Genomic DNA, 27,671 nt, shown 5'->3' on the forward strand with positions numbered 1-27,671 from the left:
ACATATAGGGCCCGATTCATGGCGTATTTGCCCAGTTCAAAGTGAATTTGCACTGCTGAAAAGTGACTTTGCACTGCCGACACAAAGCCTGATTCATGGAACTGTGCAAAGTGTATTTTTGCCGTGCAAAGTCATTTTGAAATGCAAAAATGACTATGTGCTGACTTTGCCCAGACTTAAATATTCCATGAATCGGGCTCTTAGAGGTTATGTGCTATAAAAGCAGCCACACACTCTCAAAATATGTGAACTCCCATTCTATGAACTGCCAGAGTCACATTAGACAGGGTTTGGTGACCAAAGATGGCCACCCATTACACAATGTGCCACCGGGTGGATGAAATGAGCCGTTCCTTTTTCTATCCCCAGCCTTACTGAGACTATCCTACCACATAGATACTCACTGGTTAGGGACGTCAAGCACTTCCCCAATCACTTATACCCCAGCGATCTGTGGTACACACAAAGCCCCTTGTAAATAAGCTGCTTATGGACTGAATCTACCACTGACAGGTTCAAGGTCCACACTCAAGAGTGCAGTTCTACATCTTGTGCTGACTCAAGGTTGAAGTATTTAATCATTAACCCTGCTCTTGAGCTCATGTGCTCTGTCACGGACACGGAATCGCCAGAGAGTCTTGATGCCTGGCTGTGCTCCCAAAAGACAAGTCCTCTTCTGCCTGGCGTTGAGCTGGTGAATGGCCTTTTTAAACCCTTGGTTTCCACCATTAGAGTGTTAAACACTATAAAGCACTCACAGGGCAATAATCAACAATGGCAGCTGATAAATTATAATAGAAAAGAGTCAACACCTGATATTGGGCAAGAGAACTGTTATATTGACAATGATATTCCGGGCAATTGGGCGGGATGGGGTGGGGCAGGGGCAGGAAGGGAAGTGACGGGGATAGAGAGGCATGGGGTTAGTTGCACAATAGATGTAGAAGAACAAATGCGTGTTAACCGGCACCTGTCTCTGTCCCAATATTGTGCAGTGAATGCACGGCCCTGTGTTAGGCGGTCGCTCACCAAATGAGGACAAGACACTGGCGACAAAGTGGAAGAACACGTACAGGACGTGCAGAGGATTCTGAGCGCTGCAGGCGCTAAAAAGAACAAGAGGAAGCCGGCGAGAAGACGCATCACCCGAGGTTGTGGCAGTGACTCTATCACTCCACACACCAGCAGAAAGCCAACTCACGTCGAAAAGAGCCTGGGGCCATGGCGGTGATCCGCGCTAACAGAGTGGTGAGAGAGGGAGGGACACAAAAGGACAGAAAGTGCTCGTGCCACATGGCGGCCATCACAGAGTCTCTCTCTCTCCCCTCCTTTTCAGCTCCAACATAAAGATGATTGTGCCTTTGCAGGTGGCTGTGCAGGATATTAAGAGGATCCATAAAAGAATTAAAGGGACAGTGCACACAGGACTGCACCAAAGATGTCGGACCAGGATATTCCCCAGGCAGTTAACCCGGACATGCCAGCAGTGGGTCAAGGGGCTCCAGCAGCTGCAGTCACAGCCCCCTACAGACTTCCTGATTCCCTTGCTGTGCAACTACCAGGGGCATAGGATGTATTTGATACAAGCAACATGGGGCCTAGGTGGGCTAGGCGGATCAGAGATTTTTATCTCTACATGGGGGCAACAGGACCGGTAGATGAGAAAAGACAAAAGTGCCTGCTTAAACTAGCAGTGTGGCCCGCAACAAGGGACATTATCGATGAAATGCCATAAACAGCCATTGACTCCTTTCAGGATCTAAAAGATGCATTGGCCGCCTACTTCGCTCCATACACAAATGTGGACTATGAACGTCACCTCTTTCATAGCACAAAACAGGAGAAAGGTGAAACAATGGACGCCTACGTAATGCGCCTGCACATCAAAATGAAGCACTCCGATTTCACCAATTACTCAAACACAGAGGCCCTATGGTCCCAAATCATTGAGGGCTGCGATTCACAAACGTTCTGGCGCAAACTGCTTCAGAAAGCTCGAACACTAGATGAAATCCTAACATTTCCAAGGGCAGAATTGGCAGTAGAGTCGCAGGTTGAGAGCTTTAACACAGCCACACCCTTGGAGTCAATACACTGATTACCGAATGACCACAGACAAGAAGAACATTTCTGTTATCGTTGTGAGTATGAATATCCGCACAAAGGTCCCTGTCCAGCCATCAGACAAAGATTCTCTGCATGTGGCGATGAGGGTCATTTTAAATCAGTATGTCATATAGCGTGAGAGAAGGGACGAGACATAGGGAGAGAGTCTACATCTCGCTACAGGTCCAGGCCCCTCCTCACAGCGACACAAGCCTCTCAAGCAGCCACCCATTATCATCAAAGACCAAAAGAGACAGAAACAAGGGAACCAGAATCAGGGGATGACAACCATAAGAAGGATATGCACCCGACCAGACAGAAGATCGAGAAACCATGTGCGGAACCTGGTGGAGCAATCTCCCTCAGACACAGATATCAGCTCATCAGAGGGTGAACACAGGAAGAAGGGTTACCTGTACACTCTGGACTTTACTCATGGGGCTCAACGAAAGTCTGACTGAGTTATTGATAGACCCGGGTGCCACCGTGAACGTGATAAGTGAACAGGTATGCAATGAACTACTGCGCCCCCCTCAAACCGGCAAGAGTAGACATATATCAATATGGGGCAACATCCCCCCTGATGTGCATGGGCCAATTCGAAAGGCACATGCAGATATGGGTCAAAAGAAAAGAAGGTACTCATACATGTGCTTGCAATCGGGAGTCAGAGCGGGTGCATAATCAGCTTCAAGCTATAGACATGGGTCTAATATATGTGCTGTACAAATTAATGGTGCATAAATACATAGACCCTGTCAACATGATCAAGGAACTACACCCAACCCTGTTCAGAGGAATAGAAAAACTATGCAACAAACAAATGAAGCTACACATAGATGAGGACATCCCGCCCATAGCACAACATTATAGAGGCATACCTGTCAACATACAGAGGAAGGTAGAAGAAGAACTGTACAAACTACTTGAGCAAGACATAATCGAACCAGCCACAGGACCCACAGGGCGGGTATCTCCCATCCTCCCCATCCCAAAGAAAGGCTCTGACGCCATCCGCCTGTGTGTAGACATGAGGAGACCCAACCAGGCCATTAAAAGGGTGAGGCACCTAGCACCGCGCATTACAGACATGATACACTTAGTAAATGGCACCACGGTCTTCTTTAAACTGGACCTTCAAATGGGCTATCACCAGCTAATGTTGATCCCAGAGAGCAGAAATATAACAGCATTTGTCATGCATATCAGACTATTTAGGTACATATGGTTAAGCTTTGGCGTATCCTCCGCGGTAGAGATCTTTCAAGCGAAAATGCACAACATGATCAAACACATCCCTAACTGTATTAATTACAGTATTGCCATTCTGGTGTTTGGCACAGATGTAGCCAAACATGATTGAGACACTGTCCAGAGTGTGCATGGCATTGGAAGCGGCCAAACTCACACTTAATCAAGAAAAGTGTGAATTCAGGAAAGGCACTTTGAAATTCTTCTGACACATGTTTTCGGAAAAAGGTATGACCTCAGACCCGGATAAAGTCACAGCACTCAATGAAACACCACAGCCAATGAACAGCTCCGAATTAAGATCCTTCCTGGGTCTCACCAGCTATTGTACTCAGTACATCGAAGACTTTGCCACTGTGAGTGAAGCACTTCAAGCTCTGACCAAACAAAACGCCATGTTCAACTGGTCCGAAGAATGCCAACAAGCTTTCACCCCAATTTGCAACAGGGTAGCACATGCCGAGAACATGACATACTTTGATGCTAACCGGGAGTCAGAACTGACAGTAGATGCAAGCCCAGTAGGGCTACGGGTGATTCTAGCCCAAATTGACCCATATGAACCAAGAAGCACTCACATCATTGCATATGCCAGTCGCAGTCTCTTGGCGACCGAACAAGCATACTCTCAAACTGAGAAGGAGAGTCTCGCCATAGTGTGGCCGTGCAAACACTTCCATATCTTTCTGTACGGAAAACCCTTCAAAGTTGTACCCAACCATCAGGTGCTACACGTCCTTTATGGCAAACCCCAGGCCAAAATGCCAGCCAGCATTGCAAGGTGGCGACTCAGACTACAAGGCTACTCGTTTGAAACTACTACTCTACTGCTACTCCAGCACGAACTCCACAAGGCTATGAGGCCTGATGATGCAAAACTGAGAGATAGAGACCGAATTGCCAAACAACAAATGAAAGAGTACGCAGACCTGCAAAGGAAAGCTCGGGGCAAGACACTCGAGGTACGAGAAGGGGTGAAAGTGAAGCAACCACAGACCAACAAACACACCCCAGTGTTCAAGGATAAACCATTGGTCATCACTGCAAAAAAAGGGTCAATGATAACAGCCCAGGGTTACAATGGGTCACTGCGCAGAACTCGTCACACGTTAAGAGGTTTCCATTAACCAGCCCAAGACTACCACGAGGAGGAGGCGATGTGGTGGAGGAGTATGTCACAGATGATTCCTACCAAGGAGGCCGAGAAGACTCTGATGCCTCAGATGTCGAGAACATATGTGATCCCGTGGGAAGAGTCACTCTGGGACCAGAGAACTCGAGACCACAGAGGGCTCAGAACAAGCCTCGACAACTCATCGAGGAGATGGGGTGAGCAGCATCACCCCACACCCATGCTGTGCCCTTGCTGGGGTAATTGTTTAATTTGGGAGGGTTGTCATGTTGACAATGAGGTTTTGGGGAAAGGGGGCGTATCGGGCAGGGCAGGGCAGGAAGGGAATTGACAGAGCTAGAGAGGCACAGGGTTAGTTGTACAATAGATGGAGAAGAATAAATACGTGTTAACCAGCACCTGTCTCCGTCCCGGTATTGCGCAGTGAATGCACGGCCCTGGGTTAGGCGGTCCCTCACCCAGTGAGGACAAGACAAGAACATTGGGAATACACAATCACGCACAGAAGAAAGAGCAATCAAATGAATCAAGATTACCAGAAAGTGCTCAGGGCTCTTCGTGAGATGTCAGAGACTGGGGAGATTATGACCACAAGTTGGGGAGAAGAATCAAGGAGGAGAAAGACACTGACCTGAGAAAACTCAAACCATTCCATTCCACTGCTTGGTTCAGTGATGCCAAAGTCTGATAGAAAACTGTGCAGGGGAGAGAAAATACTTGTTAATAAGAGAGTGTTGTGAGGTATTGACAATCGTCCATGAGGGCGGGCCATCGTTTTGGGGTGATAATATTACAGCATGAAACAAATCCTCTGCAAGGGGTGAAAACACTTGCATGTAGGACAATGTTGTAAGGTATTCACGATTACTCGTGAGGACAGCACGTGGCTAGGGGTTGATCATATCTGTGCCTAACATAAACCAAATCAGGGAGAGTAGAAATTATAATTGGCACCAGAAGTTTAAGAACTGAGAAAAGCAGACAGGACATTAGATCCTTAGGACTTGACATTACCAGAAGGAAGGCAGAGCGCTATATGCCTATGGCTAGACATTGCCAAGAAGCGAGCTGATTGCAAGATATTTGGGGCTTGCCAGTGCCAAGAGCCTAGCACGGTGCTAAGCACAATTCTTCCATCTTTTTACAAACGATCACATCACTCTACCGATTTTAAATACTGCTAAAAGGTTTAAATATATGTTCACTGTCTGATGACATTGGTGTATTTCACATGAAATAGAATATCTGCTCCAGGACCTAGAGCCCATAGTATACACATGGGCCGTGGTGTCTGCCCAACATCGGCCTCCTATACCCTGAAGACCCCCCTGCTTAAGGGAAATCCCTGCCTGTAAAGCGCTGCACTCAGATCCACATTTGCATGGTGGCGTCCCTATGAAAATGGGCTTTCCCAGCACTATAACCAAAACAGCTATTACAGTCCTGGTAGAGCAGTGAGAAACACTGTCCGATGTTACCTTTACCATAAGCATGTTTTGATTTGAGCAGTCTTTCACTGGATCCGTCCCTGCCGACAAGACTTTCTGAAACTTGTACGGGCATGGTGGGCCAAGGGAGTTCTGTGGGGTTATAGGAACAGTTCCTGAAGAAGTGCCCAGAAGTCTCACTTCTTCCCTTCACCACTCATTTCCCCATCCCACCCTAGCGACAACCCAGAGCTGAACAATTAATTGTACTCTCCCTTTTCTTGATCAGCCAGGTAGTGACCCTTTACTTGTTGAAACCAGCTGAGCACACCCTTTTTTTCTCGGCATTTTTCTCGCTCTGTAATCACACAAAAACATCCCCCAAGCTAAACTGTGCAATGATGTGATATGGACTATAAGGTTTGAGCGCAAACAAAACTTTCTTAGGGCCAAGCCAATCACTTGTAAATAGGTACACGAGTAGACCAAAGAATCCATTTGCAATTGCCTTCATGGAAATGTATTCTGCATGCAACGAAATGTTACACTCATGCTTGGTAATGGGCTATGGGTGGATTTGAAGCAGAATGATTGAATATGTGTACCACTGAGCATGCCCCTTTGAGTTATTTAATTATGCAGTAACATATGGAATGTAATTCACCACCCAGGATATGGAATGAATATCCCAAATACGTAAACATTAAACCGTAGGAACCAAAACTGCTCCCAAGTTCCTATTCCTTTTAATTATTCTTTTCTTAATTGCCTGATTTCTTATGGAAGTTTGAGCTATTTTCTGCCTTGCTATGGGACTTCTTAGTAAACCTTTAATATATGCTAATCCCGCCAAGCACATTATCTCAGATTGCTGTAGGCCTCCGTAGATTCGTAAATGCATTTCAGAAGTAAGTCACTTAAACAGAATACTTATGCTTTCAAAATGAAGTCAATGATATTTGTCTCCACACACTGTAAACCTGTTTGGCACATCAAATGTGCAAATACTGATCATTGGAATGTATGTGTATATCTAGGGTTGGCTCATACATATGTTTTTAAACTTGTGTGTGCTTAGTGTGCATGCAAGTGTAGAGCAATGATGCCTTCTGAAGGCAATGGAATTCACAAATGTGCTACTGCCTGGCCGAATCGCATTGCCAAAGCAGTTTCTTCCGAACGATAGAGTCTTCGGCATTCGCGGGCGATAATTGAGAGGCTGCAGGATCCTAGAGCGCATCACAAGTCCGCTAGGATGTGACTGTTCCTGGTGATTTTTCCCCTGCTTCTGGTCTTCCCTATTGTAAGCCAGGGAAAGTGCAATCCAGACAGGAGGTCACAATTCACTTAGAGAAACCCCTAAAATAAAGGTGGAATTGCAAGAAAGATTGACATTGACACGCCTGTTCTTGGCATTTTCTAGTCTGTTATAGACCCCCTGGGTTGGCTACCGCATTTCTTGATCCATTTGTGAATCTTGTTGTAGAGCTAGAGGTGAAATGTCCCTGTCTTGTGATTTTACGTGATTTCAATGTCAAATTTAATTCCCCACAACCTCCTTTTGTTAGCCAGTTTTTTGATGGTATGTTATATGTGGGTCTTAATCAAATTATAGAAGAAGCTACTCATAGATTGGGCAATATGTTAGACCTACTGTTCGCAAAACTTGACAATCTGAGGATTCTATGCATTGAGCCTGTTCTATGGTCAGATCATTGTCTGGTCTCTTTTCAGTTTCAACTCCCTAAGCCACCTCCTAAGATTCCCTTACCTTAGGCTTTACGACAGAAGTGTCGCAATGCAGACCTGGAGACTCTGGTTGGCCTGGTTAATACTTGCTCTAGCTCCACGCCAGTAGGCAACTTCTCGGTGCTTACCAGGTCCCTGCAAAGAGCAGCAGCTATAGCTGCTCCTTTGAAGAGTGTTCAGACATGCAAGCGTCTATCAGAACCATGGTTATCTGCTCGCCTTGTCCTGAGGCAAGCAGAGCGAAAATGGAGCGCTGTCTATAGAGAGATGGAAAAAATAGCCTTTAAACAGTGTACTAGATGACTATCATGCATTAATTAGACAAATTAAAAAAGCGTTTCTGACTCACAAGATTGTTAAGGCACTTAGCCAACCCAGAGAGCTTTTTGCAGTGGTAAAATCCCTCTCTTCGGTGTCAGACTCAGTCAACCCAGTGATTCCAACTCAGGAAGTCTGTGACGTGCTGTCTAATTTCTTTACCAGGAAAATTGAAAATATTCAGTCTAATTTGCAGACTAGTCCTTTAGACAGTGATCTCCTGACCAAACCCTGGGAAGAGATAAGAAGTGAGCCCTGTTCTACTTGGGCGCAGTTTCCCTTTTTCTCTTTTTCTCTGAAGAGGTTATCAGCAAGGCCATTGAGTGCCTGAACTCAGCATCCACTTCTATCCCATTCTCCCAATGATCCTGAAAGATATTTCCTGTGCCATTTTACCCTAGATCTGCAAAGCAGTTAATGTCTCTTGTCAGATGGGCTATATTCCTGCCGAGCTAACATAAGCAACATTCATCTCACTGCTTAAAAAGCAATCCCTTGACCCTTCACTTCCCTCTAGCTTCCAGCCTATCTCTCTCCTACCTTTCTTCATAAAGTTATTGGAAGCACTGGTGCCTCCCCTTCTGTCCACTCTTCTTTGGTCTTCTGGATTCTTTGACCCCTTTCAGTCAGGTTTTCGGCCTGGCCGGCGCATAAAGAGTGTCCTGGTCTCAGTGATGGACAGCATGACCAGACTGGTGGATAAAGGCGGTGGCAGATCCCTGATATTATTAGATCTGTCCGCGGCTTTCGACACGTTTGGTCATCCTACCCTGCAGTCCAGGGTATCTTCTGCCGGCCTGGAGGGTACTGTCCTGGCCTGGTTTATGTCCTTCCTGACAGTCAGGGGCCAAACAATCTCTTTGCCTCAATTCTATCTTTTTTTATTTGTGTTTGGTTTATACAAAAACCTTTACAAACATTTAAAGCGATCATAATATTTTTTCATACATACAACTAGTTCTAACACTTTAAATGGCTTAATTCCTCTCTTCCCACTCTTCACCTTCCTGTTGTGTTCCGCAGGGTTCCGCCTTGTCCCTGATACTTTTTAACATATATATTCAGCCTCTTCTGGGTCTCATCTACTCTTACGGCCTCAGATGCTATTCATATGCCAATGACACACAGATCCTGGTCCGTGTAGATCTTCACCATCCAGAGATGTTGTCCTGCCTGTGTCAGTGCTTGGGGGCTGTGGGTGTCTGGATGAACCGGATCTGGCTGAAGATCAACAGGGACAAGACTGAAGTGTTGGTTGACGGTGCACCAGAAGGGTTGTCACTCTGGGTGCCTGCTTTTTCTGGCCATCGTCGCTGGGCAACCTCCCTACTTGAGCCTCAGTAGTGAAAAATCTGGCGGTGACTTTTTCTGCCACTCTGTCCATGACTCAGCAAATGGCAGCAGTTTGTAAATAGGGGCATTTAAAATTTAGGATTTTGAATAAGGTTCTCCCTTTCATTACTCCCCATCTTCGTCCACCAGTGGTAGCTGCCCTTATCCTTAGTCACCCCCACCCTTCAAAGCTTTCATTGGCTTCTGGTGTCCAAGGACATTTGGCCTCATTATGAGTCCGGCGGTAAACGTGCTGGAAAAACCGACAGGTAGCCAGCGGACCGGTAAACAGTAACCGCCTCAGGACCACCCGGTAACACCAGGGTATTACAACCCTGGGTGCCAGTAATTCCGGAGGTGGTAACTGCATTGTTCCCCATTCCCATAGAGTCCCATAGGACTCTATGGGCATGGGGACCATGGTAACAATGGTTCCGTCTTTGACGGAGCCGGTGTTTCCATTTCAGCCTTCAGGTGGGTGGCGTTACTCCCGCAAGGTCAGACCTGGCTGGAGTGACACCACCCGCCTGCAGAACTCGTAATCTGCCGGTTCGGGAACAATGGTGGCGGCGGGTTTACCGCCACCGTTGTTTCCGGACCGGCAGACTCGTAATGATGCCCACTGACTTCAGATCACTGGGCCTGATTACGAGTTTGGAGCTAGCCATGCAGTTTTTAGTGGCATGGCTACCTCCAAACTCGGGTCCGGGTCCCGCAAAAGGGGACTTACCAGGCCATTCCGACCTTGAAGGGCCCGGTAATTCCTTTTTGCGGGACCCGGACTCGGTACATCCCCATTCCCATTTCAGCCTGGGAATGGGGAGGACGCTAACAACAGGCCTGTTAATGACAGGCCCATTGTTAGCATCCTGCACTGCTAGCGGGTCCCGCTCTGCACGTCTGGTCTGGCCAGAGCGGGATCCACTGCAGACCTCGTAATGTGGGGGCCCGGAATGAACAGTGCCGGTCCCTTACGGGCACCGTTCATTTCTCGGCCGCCACACTCCTAATGAGGCCCACTGTGTCTTGTTCACCGGGTCCTGCTGGGTCTTGGGGTTGGCTATTTGCAGGAAAAATGTGTTCGCTACTGCCCGATGCGCGATCTGCGCTCACAGACAGCTGGCCTTCTGGTGAACCTCGCCTATGGGCGTGCTAGGATGAAGGGGCCGAGCATTCTCAGTGACAGCAGCCAGATTGTGGAATGCCCTGACACTGGCATTAAAACAGATAATGGATCATCTGGATTTTAGACAGTCCCTGAAATCCTTTCTATTCTAGAGCAGAATGAGGTGGACTGCATTGGGGTTTCCTAGCACCAAGATGCCTTGTGACAGTAGTGCGCTCTATAAATCCTTATAACATAACATAACACGCTCAAAGACATGCCACTGCCAATGGGCACCATCCCACACCGGCATAGGTGTAGGGCTGACCCCAGCTCATCTCCACCCTGGGTTAAGGGTGCCAAAACACCTGTGAGTATCTGGTGTGCATTCCTCGCAGCCATGCTCTTACGTCCCTAAATGGGAATGGAGGATAGCACAGGGGCACCGTGAAGGTCTTGGAAGCAAGACCACGCAGAGCAACAGAGGTCTGAATCCCGGATCCGTGCTTAGAAACCAAACTCAGGTATTAAGCGTGGTATAAAAAAAAACAATTAAGCATGTGCCCACCACCACCTGAGTGGAGGGCTGAGGCCTTGAAGATCTTTCATCTGCAATGCAGTTTCTATATTTCCACCCCAATTTCAGAGGTGTCTGTCTAATGAATGAAAGTAAATGTCCATTGTGATAAAGTCGCCACTATGGAGCAGATTGGGGATCCAGGACTTTCTGGGTGCCGAGTGAAGCAACCAGATATGATGAAGCAAAACCAGGAAGTACTATGAGGTGGATCACCTTGCAACCATCTGAGCACAAGAGGGAAATCAGGCAGCTTGCGAGCTGCATGAACATTGTGACATTGAAACATGTTGCCTAATGAAGGTGCAGGGAGCCAGACTGCCATGCTGCTGTGCTGTGAACATCCTTTACTGCCACATCAAAATGCCTTTTCATTTTTTTAAAGCATTGGTGTGTACTTTGGTTTTGGTCAACCTTTCTGGAGCATGCCGATGTGTCAGCATAACTGAGCAGTGCTGGATAATCAAGTGATACATAATGACTTCATGGGACCTGAAAAAGTTTGCTGATTTATTTTTGATCATGGGCCAACAGTAATTCTTTCTTTATAGAAAGTACTTTTCATTTATTTTCATTTCAGATTTATTTCGGCACCAGTTAACAAAACCATACACAAACTATATAAACATTCTCTTCTTTATTTCGTATAAAATTAATTACATTCATATATAAATGAGAAAACATGTTTCATATATAATGCATTGCTGTGCATTATTAACTAGTTAAACATTAAAAAAAACAAAAAAACCTGAAATACATTAAAAAACTATAATAGTACTTTTCCTCACAATAGTGTTGAAGAAATGTAGTAGCATAATAGCTGACTTTTCTTGCAGGCCAGAAAAACATCTGCATTGAAATATAAAGATCATGGGCCATATTACAGCAACTTTAAATTGGTGCAAGGGCAATTGCAACTACAACACGTTTGGAGGGATAACCATTGTAATTCCTTCATCTTGGGGAGATGTGATTACATTTCTTCACTGCTGTGATGAGGAATTGTTCTGCGGCTGGCCGGGTCAGAATTCTGGTTGAGACCCAAGCCAGGAGTGCCTGGACAACGGATCTAAAGTCTGAGGTGGACTGAGTTTAATTTGGTGCAGGAGTGGAAGCTGGTGCCATGCTGTTTGTGTCTTCTTGGTGATGTGTGCATTGAAGAAGAGCTTGTAATCAATGGTGAAGCTGTGGGACATTGGACTATGGGTGAATTGAGAAGAGAAGTCATTGAGATCCATCTTTGTTAACCAGTTTTGAACGTAGGTACATTTGGTGGCATCTCCAAACATGATGAACTCTGTTTTAAAATGGCTGCCTTTCAGGTAGGCACTTGATATCCAGGCTTTAATGGTGGAGAGGCTGTGTTTCAGATGGTGAATTGCATCGAGACAGTTGAGCTTCAGGTATATCTGTTTATCATCATCTTGCTGCTGGATTTTGATAATGAAGTTAGCCAAGAGTGCCACCAGTGGTTCAATGTAGAGTTTGAAAATGGCAATAGAGAGGATGGAATGCTGTAGTACTGTGCAGATCGACGGACATTCTTGGGATCTACAGGGCCCATTTGGATGCGCTGGTGTCTGTTGATGAGGTAGGAGTCAAACCATTGTAGCACTAAGGCATTGAACTCCATTTGGGAGGATAGGGAACATTGTAGTACTTTGTGGTCAACAATGTTGAATGCGGCAGAGTGGCCTAGTAGTACCAGGAAGCATGGGTTGCTTTTGTCCACAATAATGATACAATATGATATTTTATATATATCGCACTCGTACACAGGTGTTTCAGAGCGTAAGGAATGCCTTATCAATGGCAGCAATCTCAAGAGCTAATTTGGAGCTAAACTAAATGGAAAGAAAATGCGTTAAACATTTAGTAGAGCTTTTATGCGTTTAATTTCCATTACAGCTAATTTTCCTTGATTTGAAGACAGAGAGGAGGGGCGGAACATGACTAACACTAGCAAAAAGCTGGCAGACTCCACAGGAATCCATTGTAAACGTTGCCTGCCACACGTACATGGCAGGCAGCATTTACTTCATTTGCACAACTGAGTGTCTATGGGCGAAACACTCTACTGTGCAAATGAGGAATGGTTGGCAACGGGGAGCTGTCTATTCTGAGGTGTAAACATAACATGTGGCTGCCGTCAAACTAAGGGGAACTCGAATATGAGCCCCTCAGTGTTTTATCCTGGTCAGAAGACAGACTGGTATTCTTGAAGTGGGATGAATTGGACAATATTTTCATGCAGTTGAAGCATTTTGGCTTCTTGATGATCTTGCCACTGAAGGATAAATGGGTGATGGTACAGTAGCTTGCAAGGTCATTTGGCTCGAGAGTGGGCTTTTTTAGAAGGGGTAGAATATGTCACGTTTGTGGTGTGTCGAGGGAAGATGCCTTATATATGTGAGGCTGTGGAGTTCAAATGAAGCTCCTGGACGAAAGGGTGTTTGGCCGACTGGGCATAAAAATGCAGAAATACTGCCCTGTAATTAGAAAGCTCACTGTGGGCTGCCAGGGAAAGGGACAGCAGTTCATTTCAACTGCAAAACCATGAAAACACTGGTTCATTTGCTAAAATACAGATTCCATGGAAATATATGCATTCTTCAGCTTGAAACCAGGAACATGGAAAATGAAACTACACTGCAGAAGTAAATTTAAAGGCATATATCAAGGAAATGGGTGGTTAGTCAGAACTGTTTTTAAAGAAACTGTGACAATGAAAATGGAAAAACAAAATATATTTCAATTTCAAGACCTTGGTGCAAGTACCTAGGAAGTGTTGAACCTGCAGATATGCAGCTCCATCAAGAATTTTCAGTAGGAACAGGACTTTCATGATGGGCCTGTAATTATTGGGGGCTGATGGGTCAAGGGAGGTTTTTATTAGGAGGGTAAGTACCCACGTTTCTTTGATGCTGGATGGTACTAGTCCTGCGGTGAAGTAGGTGTTGATAAAGGTTGCTATGAGGGGAGCCAGGATTTCAGAGCATTCCTTGGTGATTTCAGGCATTACCTCTACATTTTGATGGTTTGATCTTTTTTAGGATGGAGAGAACTTCTAGTTCCGAGACGTCCTTGAAGGCAAACAGCGGGAGGTCCGGAGTGGATGTTTTCATGGAAGTGGCTGTGGCTATATGGTGAGGTGTGTGTAGGCTCTTCTGATTGGTGCAGATCTTTTGATTTAATAGGCCTATTTCGCTGAGCATTGCCGTTTGGATATTTGTGCACCCAGCTTCATCTTTGGTGAGGCACTGTGGGACGGAGGCCGGGGTCTCAAGTTCCCTGAAAATGGTGAAGATTTCCCTAGAGTCTGATTTTGAATTGGCAATCCTTGTATTAAAGGATGTGAATTTGGCCTGAATAATCGCTTGTTTATAGGTTTTGGATGCATTGGCTAACTCTAGTTTCGTGGAGTCAGTGTTTTATTTTTGTTTGCCAGGAAGATTGGGCAATCTGGTTTTTGCTTCAGAGTTCTAGTAAGTTGGGAGTGAACCATGAGATGGAGTGTCTAGTGGGTTTTGCTCTCCGAGCCATTAGGGGACAATTGAGTTGACTGACTTTGTGTCATCGTCCAGCACCCCTGGAGGCTATGGAAGAGGTGGAAGTTCCTCCATTAACCTTTGCGCTCCATCCAGTCTTATGCGTGCTCCAGTTGCCCCCCATCGCATTGCATCCACGAAGCTCATTTTACTTCACGTAGCCCTTCCGCTCTTTCCTTGCCTCTCCTCCTGCTGTCCTTGCTGGGTTTCCCGGCTCCTGTTCCCATCTTCGTGGCAGTTTTTGTTTTCCCAGAAACAGAGCCTCTACTTGCCCTTTTCTGTGTTCATCGGCACCACTGCCTTAGTCGAAATCTCCTCCCCCCTTCTTCTGATACCTCCACGTATCTTGCTATTTCTTCTTTCAGCTTGCATACGGAAAGCTTCCTTCATTTCTCCCTGCCTGCACTTTGTGTTTTAGCAAAGATTACTCAAGAAGACTTTTGCCGGCTCTCACCAGAGATCCTTAGCACCATCTACAAATCCTGTCCTATGGTCTGCAGAACAACCACAGGATATAGAAGGGTTTTTTGGAGCCTGTTGGCTTTATCCCTTCATTACCGGCTGCTTCCAGGTAGTTGGTGTCTTGCCTTAGCTGGCACTGCAGCGGGCAACATGTCTGCTTCCCGGAGAGAAAGACCACTAAGAAGAAAACCTCCTCAGCACAATGCGGATAGGAACCAGAGCTCTCTTCTGAAAAAGACGCAGGTTAGGATGTTCCCCCTATTTGTGACACTTTGCTAGCATGGAGGTGTAGAGATCTGCGAGGATGTTGGTGTCCTTGGAAAAGGATGGTTTGAAATTTGGATCATCCAGCAAAGGCAGTAAGCTTTCTTGTATCAGCTTGCATGTGCTGCATGCTAAAGCAGGTGGTAGTAGTATGGTTTCATGCTTGTGTTTTATGGGCTGAGAAATGGAGAAGTGGATGACGTGATGGTCTAACCACAGGCATGGGGAATTGGAAGTAATGGTGGGCAGACAGTTGAAGTCCACTATCCAGTCCAGTGTGTGCCATTTGGAATGGGTGGGATTGGTGATGCAGTGAGTGAAGCCTAGGGGTTTAAGTGCTATGGCGAGTGTCTTGGCTTGCGAGTCCTCAGGATCATTGAGGCCAAGGTTCAGGCCACCATTAGGACGATCTGGGAGGAGTTCTTTATGTTATTTTTAAGGAGGTGGAGGAGATTTACGTGGAAGCTGCACAGGCGGTCAGGGTGACGGTAGACAATATGGAATGAGATGGTGCAAGTGGGAGAGGTGCTCAGCTTTAGGAACAGAATAGCCTAATTTCCTTCAAGAGATGTGTTAATCTGCCTGAAAGGAAGGGACTTTGGCCCCGAGGGCCACCCCCCTCCTTTGGCATTGGGGTGGTCTTGCCGGTAAATTGTGATGGCAGAGGGCAAGTGTGATGGCAGGGCTGGATGTGTCCTGGAGTCAGGCTTCAGAAATGGCTAGGGCATCCAGGTTGTGAGATTTGAGAAGGTCGTTGATGTCCAGGGTGTCTGCCAGTAAGGAGCAGGCATTGATTGAGGTGCAGTTAAGGGCGAGCAAGGAGGGCTTCTGCCTCTTGAGCTTGGTTTGGGGTGGGAGGTCATGTGGCTGATGTTAGAAAGGATGGCAAGGCTAGTAGTTTAAGGGGTTTGTGGTGGTCAGTGCTGACTTAGGTGAGCTTGTCTTGCTGGTTTCTGTGCCCACATCTGCCATGGCTGAGGCGTCACTGTGCTTTGGCTTGGCAGAGTTGGCTAGCGTAGGAGTGTGAGTGGTACACAGGGGTCTTCTGTCAGGTCTAGCATAGGAAGGAGCATTTGTTGCACAGGAGTTGGGGGTTGTGGGAACAGTGATTGCCGCAAGTACAAACTGGCCTCAATAATGGGTTTCCTGGCATCAGTGGTCACAGGCAGGGTAGCCAAGACGGTTGGATTGTCACTGTTAGAGGTAGTCATACCATCGGGATTAGCTCGGAAACTGCCGGCAATCGTAGGGAGGGATGCCTTTTCAACATGTGGAGCAGGTAAATCGACAGTGGTAACATGGAAGGGTGTGATAATGGCACTTGAGGGCATAGATATTATAACAGAATGATGTATTTTAGTAACACAGGGTGCATGAGCCACATTAGCAGTCACAGGCTGTTAGCAGACTTAGCATGAGGGTATAACAACATTTGGGTCAGGTAGATCGACAGTATTAGCAAGGGTGGGTGTGTTAATATCACTTGGAGGTATAGATGTTTTAACAGCATTAGCAGTTATAGTAACACAGGGTGCAGGATCCAGCTTAGCAGACTTAGCTTGGGAGAGTACAAAATCCACATTTGGAGTCGATATACTGACAGTGGTCGTGTGAAAGGGTGCTCTAGCGGCATTAGGCACGCTTACATGATTTCTGACAATGGAGGATAACAGTGTTAGGATAACGTTTCTACAGTTTGGCTTGGCACTGGCAGTTGATGGCATTTGGAGGAGGGTGTCCGAGGCATTGCGCAAGCTGATGGTCAATGAAAGAGGATGGCACACTGTGCGTGCAGCGCTTGCCTTTGGTGTGAAAGACAGGGGTCCCATGGGCAAGCGCATTTCGGATGCCTTTGTGCTCAGTTGAACATATGGAGTGTATTGAGATGTAGGCTTGGGCTTCGGCTGCACAGAGGCTGGTATAGTGCCCAAGGGGCTTATGAGGTGGGAATTAGTAAGCGGCGGTAGGAGGTTCTAGCAGCAATGATCATCAGCTGCGTGCAGGACCCATGCTTTGTCTAATTTGGTTGTAGGGTGTGGTAGTTAATCTGGGGAAGGAGCAACATGAGCGTGCAGAAGGTAAGGGCTGCATACACATTCCCAGCATGTTGTTTCTGTTTGTCGTTCAGTGTGCAAGGGAGGGGTGAAGCACGGCAGGGTTCTGACCTTCAGAGCTCTGTTACAAGGGGCCAATATTTTTCAGATATCAGGAGCTTCATGAGCTTCATGAATTTGAGCTTCATTAATATGAAAAATGAAAGATCCTGGAGGGTTCATTTCCATGAAGTCTTGTGGATGACCAAATGACCCCCGCTGGAATTCTGTGTACTTTTGACAAGCAGGATGAAGAAGAATGATGTAGTTGGCAGGGACAAGGAATTCCATGATGTGGGAGTAGGTGTGGAAACACATGATTTTGTCACGAAGAATGCATCTCAAGTTGTGTGTGGTGATCATATCATTAAAATGTGCCTGACGAACGTTGATGAGCATGTAGTTGTGTCTGTTTTTGTAGGAAGAGAGCCAAGTGTCTGTAAGTGGGTTGTTGATTTGGTTATATGTAATATAGCTATGATGGTGCTTGGTGTGTGCTGAATGCTTGGATGTGGGAGTTAGGGTGGGGATGAGCAGAGGTGTACAAGGAGTGTAGCACATGGTAAGGGCACAATCCTTAAATACCACACAAAGTGGGTTCAGTTCATGTCAGGCAAAATGTGTATGCCCTAGCCACAAGAAGGCCCTCACTCAAAGGCAGTACTGCAACACATGTGCACCTATTTACACGCCATCTATGAGAGAAAACAGTTACAAATAGACTAGCCATTCTCGAACTATGGAAAATGTATGGGGAGGATGTAGAAGAGTCACCTGTGAAGCAATGGATGCTTAACGAGCATCACAAAGCGGTTATACCACCATGACTCCTCCTCCACCACCCCAGAGCAGCGATTTATCTCTAGAAGTCCTGGGATTATACCCATTACGAGCACTAAAAGCACTGGCGGGTTATACGAATCCCACATATGCACCCCCTGTGTATAGTAGTGAAGATATTATAAGTAGAGAAAAAATAAGTAAACAATTGCCAGTGTCCACGCACGTGGAATACGACAAGTGCCGTGACTTACAAGTAAAACAGATATAAGCCGAAGAGGAGGTTTAGAGAGGGAGATAGAAAGGCAGGCAGGGTAACAGGGAATAGACAGCAATTGTACCAAATGAATGGGTAGGAGTACAGATAATGCTCAAATTAGATGGAAAGGGTGCGAATGATTTTAAAGAAAGGGAAATGGAAGTTAGAGAAAGACAGGAGATGCAAGAAGAGAAAAGAGCACAGGAGGAGAGGGAAGAGAGCAGAAAAGAAAGTAGGAAGAGACAGAAACACAGAATGAAGAAGAAAGGGAGAGCAAAAAGAAGCAGGAGGCATTTGAGGAAGGAAGAAGAGGTGGGAAGAACAAAGAAAACATGAGAAACGAAGAAGTGAAGAGAGGGAAAGAGAAAGGAGAAAGGTGGAAGAAAGCAAAAGGGACAAAGCAATGTGGAAAGAAGTAGGGAAAGGCGATGAAAAAGTTGATGATATTATTAGGAGGCATACACTCCCAGACAGAGAAAAAGGCAGGAAGCAGGAACAGAAAGAAAGAGAGAGGGGCTTAGAGGGACGCTGCAAGGAAGCTGATGAGATTCTCAAAATGCATACACTTCCAGGTGAAGAGGATGAAGGGGCTATACTAAGGAGAATTGGCAATCTGTACAGGAACAGGAGGGATGTACCAGCAGCATAAAGGGGAGTAGAAGAGGGTCTCCGCAAGACGGAAGAAGGAATATATTGAAGGATGTGATAAGTGGAACACATAGGACAAGTCCCCTTTCAAGACAAGTATTCATAGATTGAGAGGATGATGAAGGTGATCACAGTGAAGATACTATGCTAGAAGACAAAGAGAGAGAGGAATAAAGTTGAGGGGAGGCGGCCACATGGGCCAGTTCTACAAGCATGGGGATAGGGAAAGAGATAGAATGGTTAGATTTGGAAGAACTAGTGAGAAGGCCGGAGCCCATTGAATATCCCAGATGCCTGGAGGTGCGATCAAATGGTTTAGAAGAGATATTATCATACATGAATGGGCTGAGGAATTTACTGAACGAAAGAGAGTTAGTATGACAGATGCAGTGACCAAGAAAAAGAGTACGGCTGCACTCGGACAGGGCATGGGATCCACACAATTCCCCTTATTGGAGAAATAATTGTATTTGCAAAGTGCCACCACTCACATCAGAGGCAGGCAAATGGATCAATTAATTAGAGTGAGTTACAGCTGGGATGACATTAGCAGTAGGCAGAATAAAAAGCCTGCTTGCTGCAATATTAGGGGAGCAATCGGACAACATTTCTAAATGAGCGGGATAGCCTGGGGTGACGGCACAAAATACTAACCATGACGGGGCACCTGTTAATAATTGCTGATCTGATGTATGGAGAGCACTTAGAGTACAATTTCCAGACCTGCAAGACCAGAGCGCCATTATGACATTCAAAATGAGAGATGATGAGGACCTGACTGCTTATATCCAGGAAAAATGGTGACTAGAAACTTGAAAAGCATGGGACAAAAACATTACTATTTTCTTATCACATTTTATGTCAGACTTCCTAATGGCACAGTACATGTTGGAACAAACCGAAAGTGTGGTCGTATTTTCGACATACCAGGCATGAAAGTAGGAACAGCTTTGATAATGGAACACTATTGAGCTTGTGGTTTCCAAGGCCTACATGTAACTTCCTCCAAATTGGGGAAGCCTGTGCTCCCTGCTGATAATAAATAAGTAAATCACTTTGGCTTAAAGCGCTATATGAATCTAAATAAATACAAATACAAATATAAATGCAAATAAATGCACTACCCTTGGTAGTACCCTAGAGTGAGGTGCAGTTTGCTGATTTCTCCAAAATGAACACACACACAAGACATAAGAGGTCCCTCACACTTACACGCATGAACAGGAGCAACTATAACTCACTGAAGATGGAAGTGGCATATGACGCCATACCAGACAAGCATAAATTGTTTGATAGAACTGAGATGTTCTTTACATCCCTCTTTACAGCTGGGTTGCAAGCCAATATGAATGAAAATGGCTGCACATTTCCCAATGGGAGCTGTTGCAGATAATAAACACAACCATGAAAGACTTTAATGTCATAAGGGAAGAGTGGAGGGCAATAGGACTCATGATCCCCCAAAACAGGCATGATCTCCATCTGATAACGGCCATGGAGGGGGGACATGTGCACAACAATCATGCCTTCTGGCTGCATGTACAAGCCCACCCATGATGAAGAGAATGGGACCCTCAAAGAGGCCATAGCCACCTTCACAGAATTGCACACAAAAATGGTGGAGGAGGTGGATGATATTGCAGATGATGACTAGTTTAATTACCTGTTCTTGTTAGAACTCTGTGTTTTGCGTGGTCCCTATGGCAGTGCTGGAAGCACTGGGGACGTATTGGTGTGTCTTTTTGCGTTCCTTCCAAGATTGCGCCAGGAAGCACTGTCAGTGTGCTAGCTGCTAGCTGCCTTTCCCGAAGGTATCTGCCCACTGCTGTATTCTGAAACTGTTATCTCTCAGTGAAGCCTTCCTGTCAGCGTGTCACTTCTCCTCATAGCAGACGCTCTGTAAGTGCGATCACTAGGCTTTCCTCCAATCTGTCTAAACTTATGTGTTTTCCTATTTCTAATCCAATCTGTGTCTCTCATTAGGATACCAACCAGGGCACACGGAATTTGCATCCCGCAATCTCACTTTCACTTCAGTCTTCCGGGGATGCCATCTCGTCACCCAGCAACGGTACGGCATTTACCGTTGGTATAACGCGAACACAGGCACTCAATTCATTTATTTAATCTGTAGCCTGTTGCTTTCAGATTCTAACTCCTGCCCGCACTTTCATAATGAGATTACCGATTTAAGGTTAAGGATTGTCTTTGTTCCGAGCATTCCGAACAAATAGGGTATGGCTTCTTACATCTAGTAGCACGCATCCCAATACTACAAACGCAGGCTCATTCATTTTCCGATCATTAATATTTCAGTATTCGGAAGCTTCATCCTCTGACATAGAGCCCCAACAGAGATCCCCTTGCATATGCAGGCAGCCAGCAACACGAAGGTGGTAAACACTTTAGCACTGCGGTTTCATATCTATAGGTTCTTTCCTTACTCTCTATTTCCTCTCTTGTAGAACTGGCCTTTGTCATATTCCCCGATGGATTTCTCTGCATACCAGTCCGCAGGGATATAAAGGTACTGGGTTCCTCTTACCTTACTTCAGATCTTTCCCTTTCCACTGTACACGCTAAAGCTTTCCATTATACTTCAGGAGACTGACATCTTTAGGAACTCCAGTCCTCCAGCAGAAGCATTTTAAAGAACTCCAGTTTACCAAAGACCACGACCATCCAGGGTTTTTCCCCCAGAGGGTTTCCCTGGGAGTCCTGGGTTCTCTTGCACCATTCAGCAGCGGGGAGAGCACAGGATTCCTGGGGGGATACTTTCAGCACGCCCATGAATCCATTCTGATTCAGGTTAGTCACCTTCTTGCTTACAAAATTATACAGTTGTATAACAGTTCTCATTGTTACCCTCCTGGTTGGCTAATGAATACAAAGTAGTGATGGCTATTGTTGGGATGGCCAGGAAAGGTCCCAATGATGAAGAGGGATTCATGTTGCGTGCGCCATATTTGTGAGTGGCGGTTCAACGAAATTGGCGTGATATCGCAATTTTATATGTATCCAGTGTAGTTAAATGTGAATGGGTTGTGTGACTTCAAGTGATACTTTGTGTTCAAGTTCATACATATTAGATTTGCACATGGGTAGAAAGATACATTCCAAAATCACCAGATGAAATATGAACATGATTCAGATATGGTGTGCTACGAAGTGCCTAGAAGCTGGGCCACAAGGAGTTTCATAATGCACATGCGTGGAAGGGGAATTGTCATGGGGAACCCACTGTAAGAAAAGGAAGATACTTATTAAACATGCATGCACACTGATAGACATAGACAAGGAATTCATAACTCTACGTGTAGTGTGCTTCCTTATAGACATACACAAGGAATTCATAACTCTACATGTAGTGTGCTTCCTTTATAAATGTATTACATTTTGCAGCCAGGACTTCACAAGGTGAATTCTGAGCATCTGGGAACAATTGGCTTTGCAGGGATTCAGAAGCCAGATGAGGGGTAATGTGTAACTATGACCTTAGCTGATGGTGAGGCAACAGGCTGGCCCATGGTTGTTATGTCCTGGCAGTATCACAAAAGCAGTTGTAATCTATTTTAAGTGTGTGGGAGCTTGCAGAAGCATCTAGCCATTTGTTTTGACCAGCAATAAACATGGGATGGTGTGACTCTCAAGAGTGACTGATACTCCCTGTGTTTTGATTGTTTTCTCAGTATGTGGCCGGATGCCATGAGTGTTGAATTGCTAGTCTTATACATTAGAATGTTCCAATGACACCAGTAAGCTGGCGTGGGTGAGATGGTTATCGACAATTCAAAGGGAACTTGTTTTTTCTGCTCTTCGTCATGATGTTTGAAGTACCCATGCAAACCATGTGAAATTACATTGAGAGTTAGGAGGTCTCAGACCAGCTGTGAATTGTAATGAATTAGGTTTGTATGTGACTGTGTAACTGTTTGATGATGTCATGACCGGCCACGGATGAATACTAAAAATAGGTCTGCTATGAATATTATCTGAAGATGGTAGTTAAGATAACTGCAACCAATGAGAATGGGAAAATTGGAGAAAGATTGGATTTCTTTTGTGTAGGTCTTGTCCAATCACATGTGGGGGTGGATTGTACAAAAATATATGGGAGTGTTTTAACTGTTGCAAAAATGTATACAATGTGTCAATGTATGTGTTTCGGAGAGACTTGGGTTCGTTTGACTCTACAGAGTCATCTGGTTCCTGGCCAGATGATTATATGATAAACTTGCTTTACAAACGATGCACTCACTTCTTAAGTGGTGAGCCCGCATTGGGTTATGGTGATTAGGGGCCCATCCCTGCACTATCTTAGTATTAGTACTATTTGTTTTTTGTGTTCTAAGAACTGCAATAAGACAATGCAAAAAGATTGCCAAAAAGGCAGTAGAAATGACAATAGTAATAAACTTGGATGCACATGCACACAAGTATACCCAAACTGATGACTTCCCCCATACACAAACATTGGAAAGTACTATTGCCACTCCAGGATCACAATTGATTTGTCCTCGGGACCCTCACAATTACACCAAGCATTGGGTATATTGTGACTTCAATGGGGAATGCTACTATATGACCTAGAGTGTGGATGAACATGTCAGACATGCAGGTAGCTTGGGGAGGGTGAATAAGATATGGATAAGAGCCCTATATATGGGGGAAAGAGGAAGGAGAGTGTGGCCAAGGACTCAATCAGAGAGGGGAACATTGAAAGGCAGCTGACTATCTCATCCATAGCTTCTACCCCTCCCACAATCTAATACCGCACAGGCGAGATACATTACTCACTAAGACAACCGTACCGCCCTTATCCCAGGCAGGTACAACAGGATATGGACATGATCAAAGCTGAAGGTGGCAAGAGTTATCAAACTAACGCTGTGACAATAAATATGCATGCCTTAGACACAAAGCAAATGCACACCCAACAAGAAGAAAACATACACTAGGTAATATATGCATTTGTACATGAAGAATATGAACATATCATCCATAAGATATGAAGAATATGAACATAAGCAATTTATAAGATGAATACAACATGAATGACATGTGAATGTAGCTCACCAACATAGAAATGCAACAGTAATGGGCAGCCATCTTTTCCAAAATAGAAGTCACAACATGCTTCTAATTAAACGGAAGGCCTCAAGGCTTCACAAGAGCTCAGGATGCTGAAATCCCAAAAAACAGATTTGTGCAGAGCTCAGTCCATAGCCAGCATGCAGAGCCAGGGTTACCACAAAGCAAGGGAGGGTCATAATGTTGAAGAGAAGGCATTAGGTAGCAATTCACAGTACACAGAAGTTGACTCTCAAATTGATTAAAGTTGACCCGACCACAACCGACTATTGTTAGCCAGATGCACACAAACTATAAGCAAAGAAAAGTCAATGCAGAATAACTCAATAGTGTCCCCAGTAGTAAAAGAAACCATTACACTCATATTAATATTAACTAAATTGCTAATAAATGCAGGGTAAAATAATTCCAACCATGGTCTCAAAACACGTGACCCATAATTGGCAAACACTGTCCATTCATTAGAAACCAACACAGATTGGACACTTGCTTTACTCCCTATACATACATTCAGACACAAGACATCGTGCAAGGCCAAGTACAAAGACATCACCCTGGTTCAGGGTTTAGGAATAAGGGCTGGTATATATTTTTAATTGAATGAAAATAGACCTGTGGACCTCTCTCACCCTACTCCTGTCTGGCTCATGCCTTGACGACCTGTCAAACGTTCAAGGTTGGTTTGCAGAATGCCAATCAATTAGTATCTCCTGTGTTAGGCCGCCCAGCAAATTATATGCCAACTAATAATGGTGTGTAGAGTCGATGTATTTTATTTTTTATGAATTTAGAGGTGGTCCCAGACGGAGCCATCATATTGTCATAACCCAATGAAATGTTTTACACTTATAGTGTCTATATATAGCTAACCCCCTTATCCCTAGTCCCCATAGGTTTTGTATCAGTAGATTATGTTGTGATGTCAGAAATTACGAGTATTGAGTATTTAATCCATTGTTTGTATTGAATTAATCAAGTGCTCCATGATTGTGATGCTTGTAGGCTGTCCCTGCTTTATTTCGGATGTCAACAAAGCTGGGTTTTGCCTTGCACTGTCTACTTCTGTTATTTAGTCAGGTTTTGACTGACTCCATATCCTCTGGGTAATCTGGGAATTTCCTGGGGCGTTTAAACACATTTGTAATTTCAGTTTTTTTAATTCTTTTCGTCTGCCCTCTCAATCTGAATGCACACGTGCATCCGGTTTCTTGTAGCAATCTGCAGATAACATTATCTAAAGGAAAGGGGAACATATATCGCTATCTCCACTAACTCATTACTTTCAATGAATGTTTCTATTTGAAAATTATATTTACCTTTCCTTATCAAAATTACCCCCACTGTATCTTCTTCCTTTTTTTCTTCCTTATTTGTAATGGTACACGACCTGTAAAGAAATGACAACGTCTACCATGAATTACCAAACGTGTACGAAATACACAGTGTGATCATATGGGATAGTTCCTCAAGAATGGTATTAGTAGTTGTAGTGCTCAATACATTACCTTAACGTTATACCTTGTCATAAATCCCAGGTCATAGGTACCATGCAAGATTACACATGAGAAAGTAAAATCAGCATTAGCACCATATCAAAGACATCTGCACTGTATGCCATGTGTGCATGTGCTGGTTATAGAAGTGCCATAGATTGCCTCCATGTACCCATTAATATGTAAGTTGTGTGTTAAACGTTTCTATCCCTAATATGTTTGGATCTGATAAGTCTGCCGTGACACTGTTAATAGAGCTATTTAGATGTGTGAACTTATTTAGAATAGGCCAAAGCTCCATAGGGAACTGAAGAATATCGTTTACATTGTAACTATACATGAGTGGCCTTTTCCTGGAAGCGTTCCACGTTGTACCTTTTACATCTGCTGTTGGTACTTATTGTCTTTAGAATACAAATAATGTGTTGCTGTGTCGGGTGACCATCTTTGCCTGATTTCAAATTATCATAAAAGGACATAATATGACTGTTTGGCTGTCCAGTCCATTTACCAGAGCGACAAAGAGCAACAGATCTGGTGACTGCTGATGCAGTCAACCCAATCTTGGGTGCCTATCTTAGATGAGAGGCCAAGTAAATTCCAGCCCGGCCGCCTTATGTTGCTCCAGTGTCATATCTGGAAGGAGTTCTCGTTTGAGATATTGCATTGAGCGGACTGAGTCAGCCAAGTTGTCAAGTTTTTACTATGCATTCGAGTGAGAGTCAGGGAGAGGGGAGGAAAATGGGGGCAGTTAATAATAATTGGTGAGGCAGTACGCAGAATACATCTGAGTTGTCCATTTTTATTGTAATGTCTCAAACTTGATTCGTCCCTCACTGGAGAAGAAGGTGCATTTTGTAATGAATAAGTCGATTGTTTGCGACGCAAACTGTGTTCTGATTACAATTATTATGATTTACCAAGTCAGGTTTAGGTTGGATTAAATAAAGAATCCATAAAACATATCACTATATAAATACATATAATCACATAAAAACTGGATAGCTCAAAAAAGCTTAACCTCCGATTAAATCAGTTGCTTTCAGGATTGAAATTCTTATTAAAAGATACGCATAAGTAACGCAAAAATACACTTTCCACCCGATCCAGACATACATCCAATCTTGAAACTTTAAAAGTGAAATGATTAACCACTGAAAAAGCCACCAAAACTGTTTTAGAAATGGCATGAAGTGCAAGACTATAAAACACGGATATTATAATGCTGGAGTTGGTTAATAGATCTAAAAACAAAAATACTGTAAATGATCGGAATGAACATCGCAATATCCTCGAGCCAGCAAGCTATATCCTTGGGTACCCCTCACATGCCTGCCTCTCTTTCATGTTGCTGCCGATAAGTAATTTCCAACCCCAAATATAACATGCTTGTGGGCTGTTCACGTACAAGCTTTGCTGCATGTGCAATTTCCACTTTCTCTTAAAATCTGCTGAAGGCACTTTGCCCTGGTGTTGGGGTACAGTGGGCACAGGAACATAACATGCAGGTCGATTTCTTTATTGTTAGAACAATAGGGACTTCCTTTGCCCCCATTTAGCACCCATTTTCTTAGTTAAAGAGACTGTAGGGAGTATACATAAGCACGATTTGGTAAAGAGCAACTTTGTATAGCAATGTCTGATCTCATCCAGATACTTCCCAGCTCTCCAGTAATCCCAGATTAGCAGGAAACTCTTGAAACATAGCGAGGAAATGTTTCTTTGGATAAGGTCCCTAAGTGTCCATTCAATGCATCTTTCCCTAGCCACCCGCAGGATTAACCTGTCTATCACCATGGGATTGTCCAAGTCCCATGGGCCCAGTTCAGTAAGAACTTGACTCTCATGGATGAACCACCTTCATTTTCAATAACGTCCGAACAAAGCATCCCTGCCGATTGCTAGTTCTTGGTTGCCCCAAAGCTTTAGTCAGTAGAACACTGGTGTGCATTCCCCATTGACCTCTAATTCAAACATGACATAATGTTTTTTTTTTTCAAAAAGGTGCACTTTGCTATTTTTGAGTAACTAGATTG

This window comes from Ambystoma mexicanum, chromosome 6p (genome assembly GCF_040938575.1).
Source record: "Ambystoma mexicanum isolate Mex_15411 chromosome 6p, UKY_AmexF1_1, whole genome shotgun sequence".
Classification (NCBI taxonomy): Eukaryota; Metazoa; Chordata; class Amphibia; order Caudata; family Ambystomatidae; genus Ambystoma; species Ambystoma mexicanum.